General features: G+C 42.0%; 1 long non-coding RNA gene across 1 annotated transcript; it reads right to left on the bottom strand.

The window, feature by feature from the left end:
• Positions 1–2195: 2195 nt before the first annotated feature.
• On the bottom strand, positions 2196–16875 carry LOC144212433 (uncharacterized). Its single transcript, XR_013329765.1, has 4 exons — positions 16459–16875; positions 16201–16348; positions 7902–8005; positions 2196–2332 (listed from the first exon to the last, which is right to left on the bottom strand). It is a non-coding gene; the product is annotated as an uncharacterized LOC144212433 (long non-coding RNA).
• Between the last annotated feature and the right edge of the window lie 207 nt (positions 16876–17082).

Here is a 17082-nt window from a genome sequence, read left to right as displayed (position 1 = left end):
TAAGCGGCGGCCTTATCTACTTTATGACTTCCTTTATTTGTGTACTTTGACTTTCGCCGTAAAGCACGGTCTGACCCCGAGTGGTACCAAAGGCCGAAGCCCGAAATTTATGTCAACACTTGAGCGGCGAAACGCCGGCTCGTGGTGGCGTCCTTCCCTTCGCCGAGTTATTTGGCGCCCCCGTGCAAAGTGGGAAACCCCCACGCCGCAACCCCACAACTGTTTTTTTTAAGTGGCAGTGACTCGCTTGGTTGGAGCAGGTATCGTGTAACTGCGGTTTGAATCCGGGTCAGGACCTTTGTAGCTTATGATTGCCCCCCCCCCCCCCCCCCTCGCCCCTACGCACTACAATGCACATCCTGTTTATCGTCAAAATACAAGAGGAGGCGCAATGATAATCTGGCAACATTACGGCAGTTGATTTACTTCAAGACTTGAACGATTGTGGTTAAGCAAACTGTAAAATGTATTACAGATTGTTTCAGGTTTCTCATAGGAAATGATTTAAAAATGATTCTTTTCTGTACATGGATGTCGGATCACATGCTTCCTTGTATTTAATTGGGTTTGTCACCATCAGCCCTCCCAGTTCGATCCAATTGGACAGTTGTGAGTTAGCCTATCATTAGATAACAGATTAACTAGCATATTTTAGTGAAATAAATATGTATTGTGGTAGTATGTTTTGCATCTAGAAAAGTACTATTTTTAAATGGTTTGTATAAAGATATATTTTAATAAATCTTCGCAGTATATAACACCACATCTACAACTACTATTATTGGATGTGAAATGAGGGCCAAATATTATTATTCTGCAGGCCACGTTTAGGACCACAATCTAATATGAATGTTATTTTACTTTATTTTTTAATGAAGAGAATGAGTGTAATAGGGATCCAAATGTCTAACAAATTATTAATTCATTTAGTTTCTGCACCACCAGATTTTTAAAATCCATACTTGCCAAAATGAGAACCCCAAAAAGGGAATTTTAGGACCAAGCAACAGGTCATGTGACATGATATGACATCACTTAAATGCAAATGTAGCATGCTTTTAAAAGAAGATGCAAAATTGTTGGGGGGAGAGGGGCTTTAAATGTGAAAAGGCCCTGATGTTGCCATCATAGCCCCCCCACCCCTGCTGTGACAGCGACTAATGAGCGAGCAGCCACACCTCGTGCATTCCTCTTGACCTTTAGTCCACCTCACTTTCCCTCCCCACATAACCTCAACCAATCATTATCATTACCCCCAACGCCCTCCCTGCCAAATTTGTTATCAGTTGTCAGCCCCCCCCCCCCCCCCAACACACACACACACATAGGTCATTAGCATAAGTATGCAAAGGATGCACTATCATTTCTATCTGGGAGCGGAACCAGCCGATATCACTGATGTCATCAGATGAAAGCACCCGAGAATTTGGATTCTATCTTGGCCCGAGGTGTTTAGGTGATACAAAGATAACCCCAATACTACTACTTGATAAAAAAAAGGCCTTATATGGCATTTATTTTACTTTTTGGGCCCTGAAGAGTGAGAATTCCCAGCCAGTCAGTCCGCCCACTTTAGATGAATGGATGAAGTCTATTGTTGCCAACAATTGAAATACTATAAAACAAAAATGTTGTGTTTTTATTCATTTTTACGAACACGTTTTACCGTATTTTCTGGACTATAAGCCGTGCTTTTCAGCAAATAGTTTGGCTAGGCCTATGCCGACTACTCAAGTGCGACTTTTACGTTTGTTTATGTTTGGTATGTTTTTTTTATACTATAATTATCTGAAACATTTAAAACTTTAAAAAAAATGCCTATTTTGCCTGTTATTCTCAATTTAGTTACTTTTCTGCATGTTCTTGATCCTTGAAAAAAAAATGCCCTCACATATATACGACTTATATATTTAAAAAACATCAATAGAAGAGTCAAGAGAAATTTTGGCCCAAATTTCAATTTGTAAGAAATTACATTTGATATTTTCCCCCTGAACGGTACTGGTTTAAGATCTGGCATCATCCCAAATAAGTAAATATAAACCAAAGTGTAAACATTTTCCAAAATGGCGATTCTGGTTCTCAATCAAGCTCACACTTTTTGACCTCATTGTAGCGTAGTGTGTTTGTGGTAATGATTACCTGCTACGTTCGCAACACAAAAGGACATGTTTGAGGACATGTCTTTGTGATTCAGAGTGGGGGTGCATCACTGCTGCCAAAGTAGAGATCAGTCAAATTGGAGGGGGGGGCTCGGTCACTCGGGGTTGCTTGAGGGTCCCCTCAGCAAGAGACACTCCTATTAAAACATGCCATCTGATGTTTTGGTGACCTGGCAAAACAAAAACAAACCAAAAATCAATACCATCAATATTGTGTTAATTCTCATGTCCATAACAGCAAATGTTTAATTGGCAAGCACCAATCCAAAACGTGGCTTTTACACGGGTGTGTTTTGGTTTTAACGCGGTCCACTTTGAAAGTGGTCACGCACACACGCTTTGCTTACACACAAAGCTGATGGATATCATGGAGAAGAACTGTTTGCCCTGGCCTCTTCTCTCCCTTTCTTCTCCTAATCACATCCAGCAGGGGAGGCAAGATCCACCACCCCCCCGACCCCGACCGGCACGACCCCCCCCCCCCCCCCCCTCCATCCCGTCACATACAGAAGGATGAACCCTGTTTGAACTCCGCCACTTTAATTAATCTCACTGACTTTGTTAATTATTTGTTTGGGTCAGCCTTTGAAGAATGCGGCATGGGTGGCACAGTTCAACTTTGGTAACCTGCAGTTGAGCACAATACCTGTGTTGCTCATTATGCTTTTGCCTGCTCAATCTCCTTTGTCACTTCTTGTTAAAATGGAAATACTGAAATACTGGGGAAAGAAAAAAAATTCTATAGATACAAATTAAACCCAACTCTACTTATTTCACTTGATTACTTGGAATCAAAATCTCTTATTGCATTCAAAATACATTTTTCAAAATAGTGGACTTTAAAACAAAGTCACCTTAATGTGTATTACAAGCAGATATGCAAGTTTTGTTTACATATTAAAGTAATGAGCAATGTTTCATAAAGGGAAACCTTTAAAAAAATCCAAATATTTCCATGCAAGTTCACACATACTCACTATATTATAATTTCTATCCTGAATGAATCAACATTCATTTGCTGCCGTCCTGCCCACTTTGACACGAATTGGACATCAACCATTGATCAACTAATTGGTGGGAGGTTTTTCCCTCAACCAGAAGGAAGTTTACGAGTGAAGTAGTGACAACATCATTTAAATCATGATGTATTTTTCTATTCAAAATAGAAAAGTAGGTAGTAATTGACAGCGAGTGGAGGAGTGCGTTGTTCCAGACAGTTGGCAGCGACGGGGCATGACCGGCCCAGATTAGTGCCCTCCAAACACGGCGGGACGCACGCAGGATGTCCATACACAGACATGTTTGGTTAACCTCAACGCTGAGCCGCGAGTGAATGCAGACGCCCGCTCGCGCTGTTCCAGAGGAAATCCTGTTAACGTGTTACACATGCGGAGCGTTATTCACCATTGCACTTCAATAAACACGTGCGAGAGGACGGAAACAATTGGCTACAAAGACGCTACCCCCTGACAAGTGATTCATCTTATCGTCTTTGTTGTCCTTCTAGGGATGGGAAATGCCGGAGCAATTTCTTAAGATGTCTTTTCTTTCGCCCAAGATAAAAATGGACTGATAGAAATGGTATGATGGTTGATAATAGTATACGTATTTGGTCAATGTCAATCATTTGTTGTATTTAGTTGGAGGGAGCAGGCAAACATGCAGGGAAGTGCTGGTGGACCACTTAGAAAAACAACTATACAAAAATATTTAGAGAAAAACTGGGATGAAATGAAGAAAAATACAATCTTAACGGGGGAGATGCAAACAGGCAACATTATTTACAGGGGAAACAGAAAAAACAGAAAACCAAACTCTCACACAAACACAAACACCTGATGATTTTGTCAGACCAAGCTGCTGACCTATTGCAGATTCCATTTTCTTCTCCAAACTGGACCAGGTCTGTTATTCTATTTAAGGTGTCCTTTGAGAGCATTTTGGTTCTGTACTGCTAGTACAAGATTACATTTGTAATATTACAAGAATATAGTTGTTTGTTGCTTCTGTTTACATTTAATGAACCAAAGTTGCTGAGACTTTTGGCAATGTATCAACACAAATCGACTTTTGCCATATGGAATATTAAGAGATTGAAGACGAGATTAAAGTGCTATATAATTTATGTTATGTTATGTGCTCTGGAAGATGATTGGAGTAAACTCATTTCAATTTTCGGTGACTTAAAAAGGTCCGGTCTGAACGCAGCATATAAGGCTTTGTATATTTTGGTCCTATGGGGTCCAATGGATGTCACCTGCAGACTCGGGCAGAAGGGGGTGTGGTCACAACTTGGGAGGATGAAGAAGTTATGAGGGTAGGGGGGGCCTCAGGGGTTGATGGCCGGGTTAAGAGTTGGCTAAGCTCGGGGGATGAAGGGAGGCTTTAAGATTGAGAGGCCAGGTTGGAGGAATCAAAGAGGCGAGCTGGAGGCTCGCCTGGAAGCTCTGGGCCTCCTTAACGCTTCTTCTTCTCCTTCTTCTTCTATTTCCTCTCCTCTCAACCAATCAGGCTTCTGCTTCATATCCATCCATTGATCCATTACTTTGCCTCAATCCCACATTGGTTGAATTCTGGACTAGACTGGTTGCCATATGCAGCGTGTGAAAACCAAATCATATTGAATACATCTAGGAATGGAAGTTTGGAGAACATCTGGAGAAAGCCACACAAGTATGAAGAGAATTGTGCAGACAGCTGATGGGAAAACCTGGTTCTGGCAATTGGAACCTCTCGACAGTAGGGTTGACCCACTATGTGGAGTGTCAGGCCTTAAGCATGATATGCAAACGGAATTCCCCCTACATAAATATAGCGCGTCAACAAGCAATGTATCCAGACAGGAGCGCCGTCACCGTTGACAGCAACATCTACAGAATCTTGAATTTAGTGCACCTACTGGAGAAAATGTTAGACTTTTAAGTGCACCCCTATGTGAGTAAATATGTGTCGCGTTGCATTTGTACGTTTTTTTTAATTGCTTAAAGAGGGGAATTGCTATCATTAATAAGGAGAGCAATTGGCCAAGGTTGCCAGGTATGCAGTTCAAAACATGAAAGTGTCCAAAACCACCCAATAAAATAGGGAAGAAGGCCCTTTATTTGGGATGTCCTCCACATGCCAACACTGTTGATGGGTTCCATTCCCAGTTCCAAGCTTTCTCCTGGTCAGATCGCTCCCACTAATCCCTTGGATCAGGGTGCCACCCCCACACCCCCCTCTCCCCATGTCAACCGTACCCCGCTTATTAGATCAGGGCCCCCTAGTCTAAAAGAAGCAGGAATCTGGAAGCCTCATTGTTTGGCCCTTGATGAAGAGCTCCTCACGGAGGAGGATCAAGATGAAGAAAAGGGACTTGAGGGAATCTCTCTTTGTCCAGGTGGTGGTGGGGTTTTATGGGCCACATTGTTGCCAAGCTTCTTCTAAAGGTGGCTTGGATTTGCTGGGGGTGACTGAGACAATGAGATGTTAGACGATGAGGGCTTTAGAATTTAATCTCCTACTTTCAGCGCCAGTGGCGGAACGTTTGTCCGCTTGCGGGTGATGATGTCCCAATCCATCTTTAGATGTGAAGTGAGCAGCTTAAAAAGGTCTTAATGTAGCAACAGGTTAATTATATCTGATATTTGTAGTGTTGGATGAGTGAAAATATATCTAAATATATAGAGTGACATCCACAAGTGTGTAATAAACTACATTTTAGTTCATTTGTTTCTTCTTGGAAATCTGTTCTTCCGCATTTTGGGATAAAAAATAGACAGAGGAAAATTTTTTTGGAGCATTTTCAGGTCCAATTCAAGATCATTCTTCTTACTTTGTCTTAGATTCTTCTGCACAAGTCACCATGGTGGTTTTTCTGAGTTAAATTGTCTTAAAAATGTGCTGTTTTCCTCACATTTGAATTACAAAGTCCTGCTTAGAATTTTTGGCATCTGTCAAATCCATTTTTAAAATTCATTGGAGATATTTTCACAATGTGCCATGACTCCCAAGCAGTGGAATTTGAGGAATATCCCGGCTGTGACGTGAAAACATTGCAATCATTGGAGGGTACTGGGAATACCCAACATTCCAAAGGGATTGAAAGGCTGCATGGGAAAACCAAAGCAAAGTGTTAATCTCCAGCGAGTGTCACCACCCCCCCCAAAAAAACCCCGACCCTCTTCTTCGTGTCCCATCATCCTCCAAAAGGATCTTCTTAATCCTACAGTGGACCAGGTCTTTCTTTCTTCAGCGTCAGTGCTCGCACAAAGGGCCGATCAAAGCCGGTCAACTCAAAATGCAAAAGGACGTGTTGGGGTTTTTTTTTTTTTTAGGCTCAGATGGGTGTGATGCAGATTGGCTGGCCATCAAATAATATGTGCAGGAATGTTATTGTGCTTTGGCGGGATTGTAAAAACAGGCTTTCCTGCTAATGCCCCAATGTTTTTGGAGAATACCTTTCGCTGTCTCCGCTGGACGATAAAAAAAAAGAAAACGGTGCTAGACTATGTTAGGTTTGTGATCAATGCAATTTACGTTTTATATTTGGTTCCCATTGACAAAATGATAGAAAATTAGAACTAGTTTTTTTTCGATTCTACAGTTTTTTTATGCTAAAATGAATATAAAGAGTACTTTTTATACCACACGTGTATTTTTTTTGCAATACAAATTTGTATTATTTTAATGTGATGGGGATTTTTGTGACGTTTATACAGTAGTCAGACCTTTTCTCTTTATTCTGCAAAACTTGTTTCAGCAGTTTAAATCAGATAGTATCGTACTATTTTTTTATTATGTAGCCTTTAACTTTTACTGCAATTGATAGTTATAGATATCAAATCCATTTATACTGTAAATTTGGACATTGACTGATTATGTTTACATTATGTTTACTGCCATTGAAGATTAAATTAGTTTAAAACAATTTTCTACCCGATTTCAATCCGTTTTCGGACCCGATTTTAAGGATTTATATGAGGGATATCTCATATTTTTAGTTTTCCCTTATAGTACTTGGGATGAAAAAAATACCTAGTAAGATCACCCTTGTTATTACTACATACCATACTATACTTCAAATAAGAATTGGATGACAAATCTTAAAAAAATCTGTGTTGCTTACATAAAACGTTTAGTGATCACAACATGGAAGTGTTGTTTTTACAGTTGCAGAGTGATTTCCATTCCTAGTTTTGGCAATACTACCTCAGCATTAATTCCACCTACAATTCTATCAGTTCCGCATTTGACAGGTCCATCTTGATTTAGTTCATGTTGCGCGTCAAAGCTTCCCTGGCGGGATTCCCACTTGTGCTCTCCTCCCAAAGAAGCGTCTGCTGTCAAGACTGCCCGAATAATTTTTCCGCTCGGTGACCAGGGTGTCCGCAACGCTGCCTGATTTGCATAACAATTATAAAAAGAGAAAAGACCCCCTTGGCCTCGACTCGGTAAAATGGCATCTTCACTTCAGGACAAAGACGCTACACGCATGTTTTCCATCCCATCCATTTTTACACCAACTGAACAAGAGTGACAGTTTACAAAGGTTGTTTTCAACCATCCTCTATTAGTCCAGGCCACAGTCAACTGCAATACACGTCACTCAACTACTCCAATTTAAGTCCCGCCCCTTTCTACTGCTTGTAAACAGTCCATTAATCTCAGTTTCTGTGTTTATGGGCTTCTATTTGCTAAATGAGCGCCAACTTCTCATTTGGGGTGGAAAAAACAACAAAACAACAAAGGAAGAAATACCTTGTCGTAAGTGGCTTCATTGATGCAAGGCGTCTTGGGTGGCCTTGAAGCGGGAGGATGGGGCGAGGAGGGCGGGGTCCGCATCCCAGCCCGTTTACGAGGCCCTGTAATCGCCAGGCGTTAAAGTTAACAAATAGGAGATGGCGTCGAAAGATGACAGACACAGTGGCAACAGTGTAGGGCTAATTGATTAAAATACATTTTTTTCCACCTAAAATTATATGACCAATATATATATTTAATCAATGTTCAATTACTTTAAAGACAATACACAGCAAATCCATTTAGTCTGTAAAAGTTCTGCAGCAATCGCTAAATTAACCTTCAGGCGTAACAGTTGCTAGTTTTCTATTTTTACAAATATAATTCATACATTGGAACAGAAATGCACTTAATGGCATCCAGGTGTCACATTGGTGACCTTGCAAAGGTTAAATACTGCACATTTGGTGATGGAGCGTAGCGAGAGTGGGAAAGAAAAAGTACTACCTGTACATAATGACATGGATTATGTGCACAAATGACTATTTCCATGCTTTTACAAGTCAGACTGCTTTTTTCTTCTTCTCTCCCCTTCACTAAAAGTGTGTTCATTATCTTCATTAATGACTCTTAGCTGAAAGGCAGCACCAAATCCAAACAACATATCTGAATACCATTGATTTGGTTAGTTTATGTAATTTTGTCTTTAAAACGTGTTCAATGCTTAGCATTCTTTTAAGGCCTTCAGTCATTACTACAGTGGAACTCCTTCAAAAGTTTGCATAACTTACCCCAGGTCACAGAGCAGGTGTTGTGATGGTTAGTAACAAAGAGGAATTCATATTTAAAGGGGCAGTAGATATCAAATCCATTTCAACTGGGAAGAAATCCTTCTTTGTTTGCAAGCAAGATGTTCAATTTGTCTTCTTTTGCCATCTATTTTTGATATAATCTTAGTTTCTCTATAGCTTGTCGTTGTGATTGCCCATTGCTTTCCACTATTGTCTCCACCCGCCTGTTCGCAATGTCTCGTTAATGCACATTTGTGTATACATGACCACTTTGTTTGTTTCTTGATGCATCCTTTTATCAATGTCATATTAGTGTTACATGTCCAATATAAGTGTTCATATTCATGTTTTGGACTTTTTCCCTATTATTATAACACTGATAATCTGACTTCTGTTCATAAATTTGAATATTAGTGAATGTGTTTTAGTTTAAAAGGGATTTCCATATGAGGATTTTTCCTTCTTATTTAATTCTGTAGCATTTGGATTCCCTGCCTAGTAGGCACTTTGTTGTTTTTTTGGTCTATAATGCAAAAAGGTTACTTTTGGAGGGGATGAGATAAAGAGATAAATCAAGGGGGCTCTGCTAAAGGAACGCAGATAACACACAGTTCTTTGATGTAACTCCTGCAGGGAAGAAGATGGAAGAGGGGGCTCTGATGCGAGGAGAATCTATAGTGAGATTACAGGAATAGCTTAAGGGACTGATGTTTAGGGGGTTTGGAACTCCCACCCACTCACATACGTCATCTCTTCGTTTGCTTCGTGCCACCACAGTAAGACAACTAGGGCTTTTTTCACACATGACTCATAATTGTCTTTTCATCCTTTCCTACACTCAGTGAATCATTTTTCATGATCAAACCGGATTAATGTGACTCTGTGTCAAACTGGCTCTTGTAGGAATGCACTTCATTGACGGCATTCATTCTGACATTTAAGTAGACTTAAAATAGGTTGAACGCCTAAAAATCATCATAATATACAAAAAGTCACCGTGAAAATACTTCAAATCTATAAGAAATCAACAGAATGTTACACAATTACTCAAAAATAGTCCCTAAAGTGAGTTTATCCCACACACAATCACCTGATAGTAATTTGTATACACACCAAGCTTCCTCCAGGATGTTATGCAGTGAAATCTGAGAATGACACAAGAAAGTGTGAAAGTGTATGTTTACTTCCTGCAGGATGTTATGTCGTGACCCCCCGATAATGAATCTCGAGTGTGGGGGCTTTTCAGTGGAGAGAGTGTGTGTGTGTGTGTGTGTGTTTGCGGACAATGCACATAACACTTCATTCACAGAATCCCGTCTCACGATTCCACTAGCGTTCATTCATTCATCCGCTGCGCCCGCCCCCCTCCCGGCAGGAAAAATAAACTTGACCGACCGCATCCTGGCGAGGCCTGACCTCCGACCCCCTGGACCAAACTCGAATCATCTACGGCAGTATGTTCAAACTACGGATGTTTTTTAACGGCCTGCAGCAAATTATTAAAATACATACATACACATAGATGTGCTACATGTATACACACATACACAAAGATGTACTACATGTATACATGCATACACATAGATGTAGTACATGTATACATACATACACATAGATGTACTACATGTATACATACATACACATAGATGTAGTACATGTATACATACATACACATAGATTTGTACTACATGTATACATACATACACATAGATGTAGTACATGTATACATACATACACATAGATTTGTACTACATGTATACATACGGTTGGACATGATTATTTCTTGTCTAAGAGGCTTTATAGGGAGTGATTATTTCTTTCATTTGAGACCCTGTGCATGGTCTGGCATGGGCCAAAACGCACAGTGGCCCTTCAGCCACACAAAAGCATCCTTAGTATGAAAATAGGCTTCAAGAGGCAGCCAATCCAAGAAAAATGTTTGTTATTTTCTCCCCTTGTTTACGACGGAGACGAATTGGAGCGCCGCCCGTAATTACAGCAGAATCATTTACTCTTATTGACCCCCCCAAAACCCCCTCAATGGCAGCCTTGTCTTTAGCCAAATACTCAATGGCAAGGTCCAATCCCTTCTCTTACAATCCTCCATTTTGGCGATGAAATAAGACGAATGCGTCGACGAGTACATTGAAGTACAAAAGAGCGATTTAGAGGACAGAAAATAGACGCTGGAATTGAATGGGCCTTGCGTTCATCGTGAAAGGAAATTTGCACTTGGAAATAATGGCGAGGGCGAATCGGGTGAGCCTGAAGACGTCTGGCTCTAATTTACAGCCCTAATAAATCCCCACTCTCTTTACCCTCTGACCCCCGGAGCAGCCAGCCGGCTTCCTAAAATCTTAATCACTCCGGCAGGACCCCCCCAACCGCCCCCTCCGGGTACCCGGGCTCGGAAGCCGAAGGAAACAAGACGTAGCGCTCACCACAAACATAGAGCGTATTATTACACTATAAAAGTCGACGGCATCCTTGTAAACGCCTGACTGGTTACTCGATCGGTCCGATTACAAAAATGGACCAATCCTTTGACCAATAAGAGACTCGGTCGGACCCAACTTTGGAGTCCGATTCCTCCGAGTACCTTCCAAATACTCGTGGAGTAAATCTCGCTGACTGACTTATTGACTGACTTGTTTCCTGTTGGGCCGCGCGTTGGTGTCGGAGCAGATTTATGTTGCCCGAGCCGGGTGATAACTCATGTCAGGCACAGCGGGGGCACCAGGCCCCGAGTGGTCGGGGGAAAGGGGGTGGGGGGGTGCTCGTAAAAAGACTCAAGTCTGCGCTCCACTTGGTCCAGATATTACCTCACTGGCTGCCATTGACCACTAGATAGACGTGGGGTAATATAATTCATTCATTTTCTGAACCTCTCTAAGGTCACAGGGGGTGCTGGAGCCTAGACTCACTGACATCGGGCCTGAGGTGGGGGCGACAAACAACCATTCACACTCATACCTAGGGGTCATTTATATTGTCCAATTGGCCTACCATGCAATTTTTTGGTTTTAATGCCTTCAAACAATTCTGTGTTCAATAAATATTGAAATATTTTTTATCTATTATATATATGTTTTTTTCCAATTTATTTCATTCAAAATTAATTTTTAGGGTGACCGAGTGGTTAGCTTGGCCATTCCCGTTTTGAGATCGAGGGTCCAAGTCCGTAGTAGTAATTATTAAGGGGCTCAAAAACAGATTTGAACCAAATCTTAAAGTTTATAAATGATCTGTAATGGAACCATAAATCTGATATGTGACAAAAATGAAGCCGTTTTTCAAAAGCCAATAATGTTGTGGCTAACGTTCCAATGGAAGACTCATTTCAATTCCAGGTGTCAACATTTATCCGGCATTTACTTTAAAAGCTATCGTCACTGGGCCCATGTGAACAATTACGGTGCGCTCCAAAAGAATTGGGCCTGTAATTGCGCGTGTAGGTCGCGCCTTATCAGACGTGGTTAAAGGGGAGAACGTGCGTCAAACGGGCGTATCGGGCTCCAACCACCGCGTCCAGATGTGTTTTCTCGCATTCTCGGACATTCTTGATAGGAAAGCCGCCATCTGCGCTTTGTTTACGTGCCCTAAGTCGCTCTGACGGCCAGATAAGGATTTCCCGGGGAGCGGCTCCCCCAAACAAACAAATTAGGTTCTGAGGACAACAAAGTTGAAAAGAAAGCTTGAAGGATGGCGGCTATTCACTCATTTCAAGACAAAAACAACAATGTGATTCATAGTCAAGAAAATGAGCTATATATATATAAATTATATACTGTATACCTGTGGGTATGAGCATATTTAAAAATAGCTGATTGGACTGGGAGGGATGGCAGCACATAAATTCTGCCAACCTCCCAATCAAAACAGATTGGAAGTATGGCACGTAATAATGGGTATTGGCAGCCAGTCTGACAGTTTACTTTCTTAGCCCTCCTTTATTGATGGATGGATGTTGATGTCATTGCACAAAAGGTGTTGCTAATGTTGCGGTTAACCCCGGCAGGGCCACCGCAATGTTCGACAAATACCTCGGCCCTCGCCCGGATCCCACATTTGGACGTCATTGGCTTGGCGTCCCTAATATTTGCATTGACACGACCTCAGACCTCAGGCTCCCGTCTGTCTCGCGGCCCCGCGGGGATGGCCAGACGGCACGGCGAGGGCCCCGGTGACCGCCAGGCTCAAAGCTGCCGGCGACGTCTCGTCGCACAGCTACGGGTCAGCCCGCAGACACGCGGCCACAAACACTTTTGGCTCCTAATCCCCACCAATAGTCTCTTGAATATACACTCAAATCTTTTTTCTTGCCCCTCAAAGACTACGGCTAGTACAAAGAAGCACTTACAGAGCATTCTAGTATTAGTAGTAGTAGTTGTAGTAGTGGTAGTAGTAGAAGTAGTAGTAGTAATAGAAGTAGTAGTGGTAAAAGTAGTAGTAGTAATAGTAGAATTAGTAGTGGTAAAAGTAGTATTAGTAATAGTAGTAGAAGTCATAGTAGTAGCAATAGTAGTATTAGTAGTAGTGGTAGTAGTAGTAGTTGCAGTAGTAGTCATAGTAGTAGTAGTAATAGTAGTAGTAGCAGTAGAAGTAGTAGTAGTAGTAGTTGCAGTAGAAGTAGTAGTAGTAGTAGTTGCAGTAGTAGTTATAGTAGTAGTAGTAATAGTAGTAGTTGCAGTAGAAGTCGTAGTAGTAGTAGAAGTAGTAGTAGTAGTAGTAGAAGTAGTAGAAGTAGTAGTAGTAGAAGTAGTAGAAGTAGTAGCAGTATTAGAAGTAGTAGTAGTAGTAGAAGTAGTAGAAGTAGTAGAAGTAGTAGAAGTAGTAGAAGTAGTAGAAGTAGTAGAAGTAGTAGAAGTAGTAGAAGTAGTAGTAGTAGAAGTAGTAGAAGTAGTAGCAGTATTAGAAGTAGTAGTAGTAGTAGTAGAAGTATTAGTATTAGAAGTAGTAGTAGAAGTATTAGTAGTATTTGCTAATAACGCTATTAGACGTCCAATACATTTGAAGTTTGAGGGTTGGCAGTGAATGAGTGAATTCCTTGCCAACCTCCCACTAAAAAAAATGAATTGGACATCTATGTGTCATAAACTATAATGGGTGGAACGGTGCCCCGATGGAAACAGATTGGACGTTGAGCGACCGGTAGGTCAAATAAGTGTTCACTGGAGGGTGCCCATGTGTGAGGCTATAATGCGCACAAAGAGCGCCGTGAAATGGCCGCACTAAAAGCACGCCGCCGTTGGTCTCATTGAGTTGTCAATCGGCCCGCCGGGAACCAATTGGCAGGAAGAGGCGGCAGACAGATGAGAGGACAAATGTGCGCTCAATTTCAGTCTCTGGTCCAGTCGGGGAGTCTTTAGAAAGGGCAAAGCTGTCAGGAAGAATCCCAACTTTCACCCCACACCCAAGCGACTCAGCCCGCTGACCCGCATCCGACTCGGACCACTCTTTGTGTTTTTGGACGGCAGCGTTTGTGTCCCCGTTGATGATTTGACGTCTCTGTCTGTCGGCCACATGACACGCCGCCACTGCGGGGTCGTGGGTGCTGCCTCCTCTTTTCAAAGCTTACGTGTCAATCTGATGTGGCAGATGACAGGTCGCCAAACTCAAATGGAGATGCCGGGACAGTCTCTGGATGGAAAGTGGAATTTCTGCATTGATTCATCCAAAAAAAAAGCTAAAATGCGAGTGTCGAAGAAAATTTATATTTTAAAAACGTTGACTTTACACCAGCATTTTTTTAAAGACCTGTTCAAGCGCCTCAAGCAAAAGTATAAAAATATGAAATCAAAATCTTGACAACCACCTCATTGTGTGGCTAACCATGTCAAATTGGACTCCCATTTCTATAGCAAAATATGCTTCTTGGCCACCATGTGACACTTCATTTGCTTGAATGGTGTCTTTAAGCTGCAAGCCAAAAACACAGCCTTTAATTAGGATGTTTTGCGGCCGTTTGGAATCCCACAAACAAGAGTTTAAATATGACTTCTGTTTTTAGAGCAATGTTGTCCTGGAAGGAGTGACCATAGTAAGTAGTATTACGTTTTTGGTGTGGTGATGATAGACGTCAAGTTCTTCTGGATAGGAATCGGCCATTCGCTGAAAACCACTCCCAGTTCTTGCCATAGACTTTTGAGTCTGGCCACAAAAGCTTTTGTCCCACCTTTGTCTTTAATCTAAATAAGTTGATGCCGATGGATTTCTATCCTAGTCCAAGTCCTCCTCATCAAATTCAAGAGGCATTTTTTTTGTACAAATATTGTTGTTGTTGTATTGACACCCCGACCCAGCCTCATTACATGTTTATCATTTTTTTCCCTACTACAACAAAATAAACAAGCATGACTGCAATGTTTATATTGCACAATTTAGCTATTTAAAGTTCTAACACTTGTGAGCATAAAAAAAACATCATTACTTTCTAAAATTGGCCCCCGTCTAATTTTTCTGAACTAGTGAGATTTATGGTCATCCAATCAGATTGCTCCAATAACGTCATCCTCTCAACGTTCCTTCACAAATTTGAAGAAAATCAATGTCTGGTGGGCTTTGTGTGGAGACAAGTGAGAGATCATGGAATGAGAAAGGAAGAGAGAGAGAGAGAGTGGTCCCACGCGGGCCGGGACAGCTGACAGCTGAGTTCAGCTGGGGTCAAAGGTCACATTGTGTGGTGGGGGAAGACAAGCAGATTCCTAAACAACAGGAAGACACACTCACTGACGCACATTCTTACAGGTATAGTCATCAATGACTTGCCCCATCCACTTGAAGGTGCTCTTGTCAAATGACTTCAGCTCATTAACCCCTTGACAGCCATTGATGTCCAATCTAAACTGAATGGGAGACTGGCATTGATCACCACCACGTTCTGCCATTCAAAACTAATTGGACGTCTATCTATGCCAGTGGCACTGACATGGGATGATGAACCAACCCCATGCAATCCCTTACTTTTTTTTTTTGGGCCTCACAATGTTTCATTTGAGGAACACTAGCGCCCTCCTGTGGCATTACTATCGACATGCAGGCATACGACAAAAACAACAGAGCGCTTCTCATCGTTGGTATTATTAGACATTTCTATATTAGAAGGGTTTAAGTCTGATTCCTTTTCGTTCAGAGAGTATTTATATTATCAATCACCCTACTCATTACATGGCACGCTAGCTGTTTAACAATTTTGATACTAGCTCTAATTCGGCTCATTTCTTCCCCGAATGGATTTAACAGAGATGACTCGAGATACGAGCACACCTAAATGAAGCCCATCCCAAAGGGCAACAGAATAAAAACACCCAAATGGACATTCACTCCCAATCTAGTCAGAATGGACGTTTATCGCCGTTAAGGACTGCCAATGTGTGGCCCACCAAACCAGAATATTGTTATTTTTGTCATTGAACCCTTTCTTTGTTGGATATCAAGTGTTTTTTTCAGCTTGCTTTTGTTCTGTCGGCTTTGTGTTGAATAACCATCAAAATTGCAAAATTGGGCCTGCACGACGAGCGGCTCACCTGTAGTTGCGCACGTCTAACCACAGGAGTCGCTGATGTACACCAACAAGCCTTCTGACTTTGCTCATGGGCCCTTGTCAGCCTGTCAGCGACACCACATTCTTCTCTCCTCCGCTCGTTGTTTTCACGCCGAAAAACGACCCTTTCGCTGTTAATCGTAAAAACACACACACCAATTTCGCCATGACGCAGGCGAATCAGCACCATTTTGCTCACTGCGTTCACGATGGTGCGCTGGCATGGTTGTTTACCCCTTACATTGAGGTTTCGGTTCGAGAAGAGGAAGGTTGCCATTTTGCGGTAGCGCTTCCGGGCTTCAATGTCGCGAGCGCCTTTTCGTGAAAATTCACGCCAGGCGCGCAGAGGGGAATACATAGTTGACTATTTTAACCCCTTCACAATAAAGCCGTAGTGAAAACACACGCTTGTTTACACTTTGATGGCCTATTTGTTCCCTTGTACACCCCCCCTCCACCACCATCACCACCTCCCGTGAGAGTGGAGTGGAGGACTCCATTTTGAAGGGTGTGCAGCCACTCAACTCTTCGTCTTTCAGGGCAGGGGAGAAAATAGAGATACTAGACCCACGCGTGTTTTCTTCTTGAGTCTGAATACTTTGGAGTTTTTTCGCATTGGTTTAACGTGCACGTCTGGGTGGAAGTTCGGGGGCGTGACGTCACCATTGTTGACCGCTCGTGATTGACGGCTCGTTAAGGCGAGGTGGATTTATGAGGAAAAGGGGGGTGTTAAGGCAGAAAATGGATCTTTAGGACAGGTAGAAATCAGGGTTTTTTTGTGTGTGTAAAGTTTTTGAAAAGAGTAGGGGGATGCGTTTATCTTGCAATAGAATGTATTAGAAGGTAGAGGGGAGGTGTTGGAGGA

This window comes from Stigmatopora nigra, chromosome 19, assembly GCF_051989575.1.
Source record: "Stigmatopora nigra isolate UIUO_SnigA chromosome 19, RoL_Snig_1.1, whole genome shotgun sequence".
NCBI classification, from domain to species: Eukaryota; Metazoa; Chordata; class Actinopteri; order Syngnathiformes; family Syngnathidae; genus Stigmatopora; species Stigmatopora nigra.
This window is presented reverse-complemented; position numbering and strand designations above follow the sequence as displayed.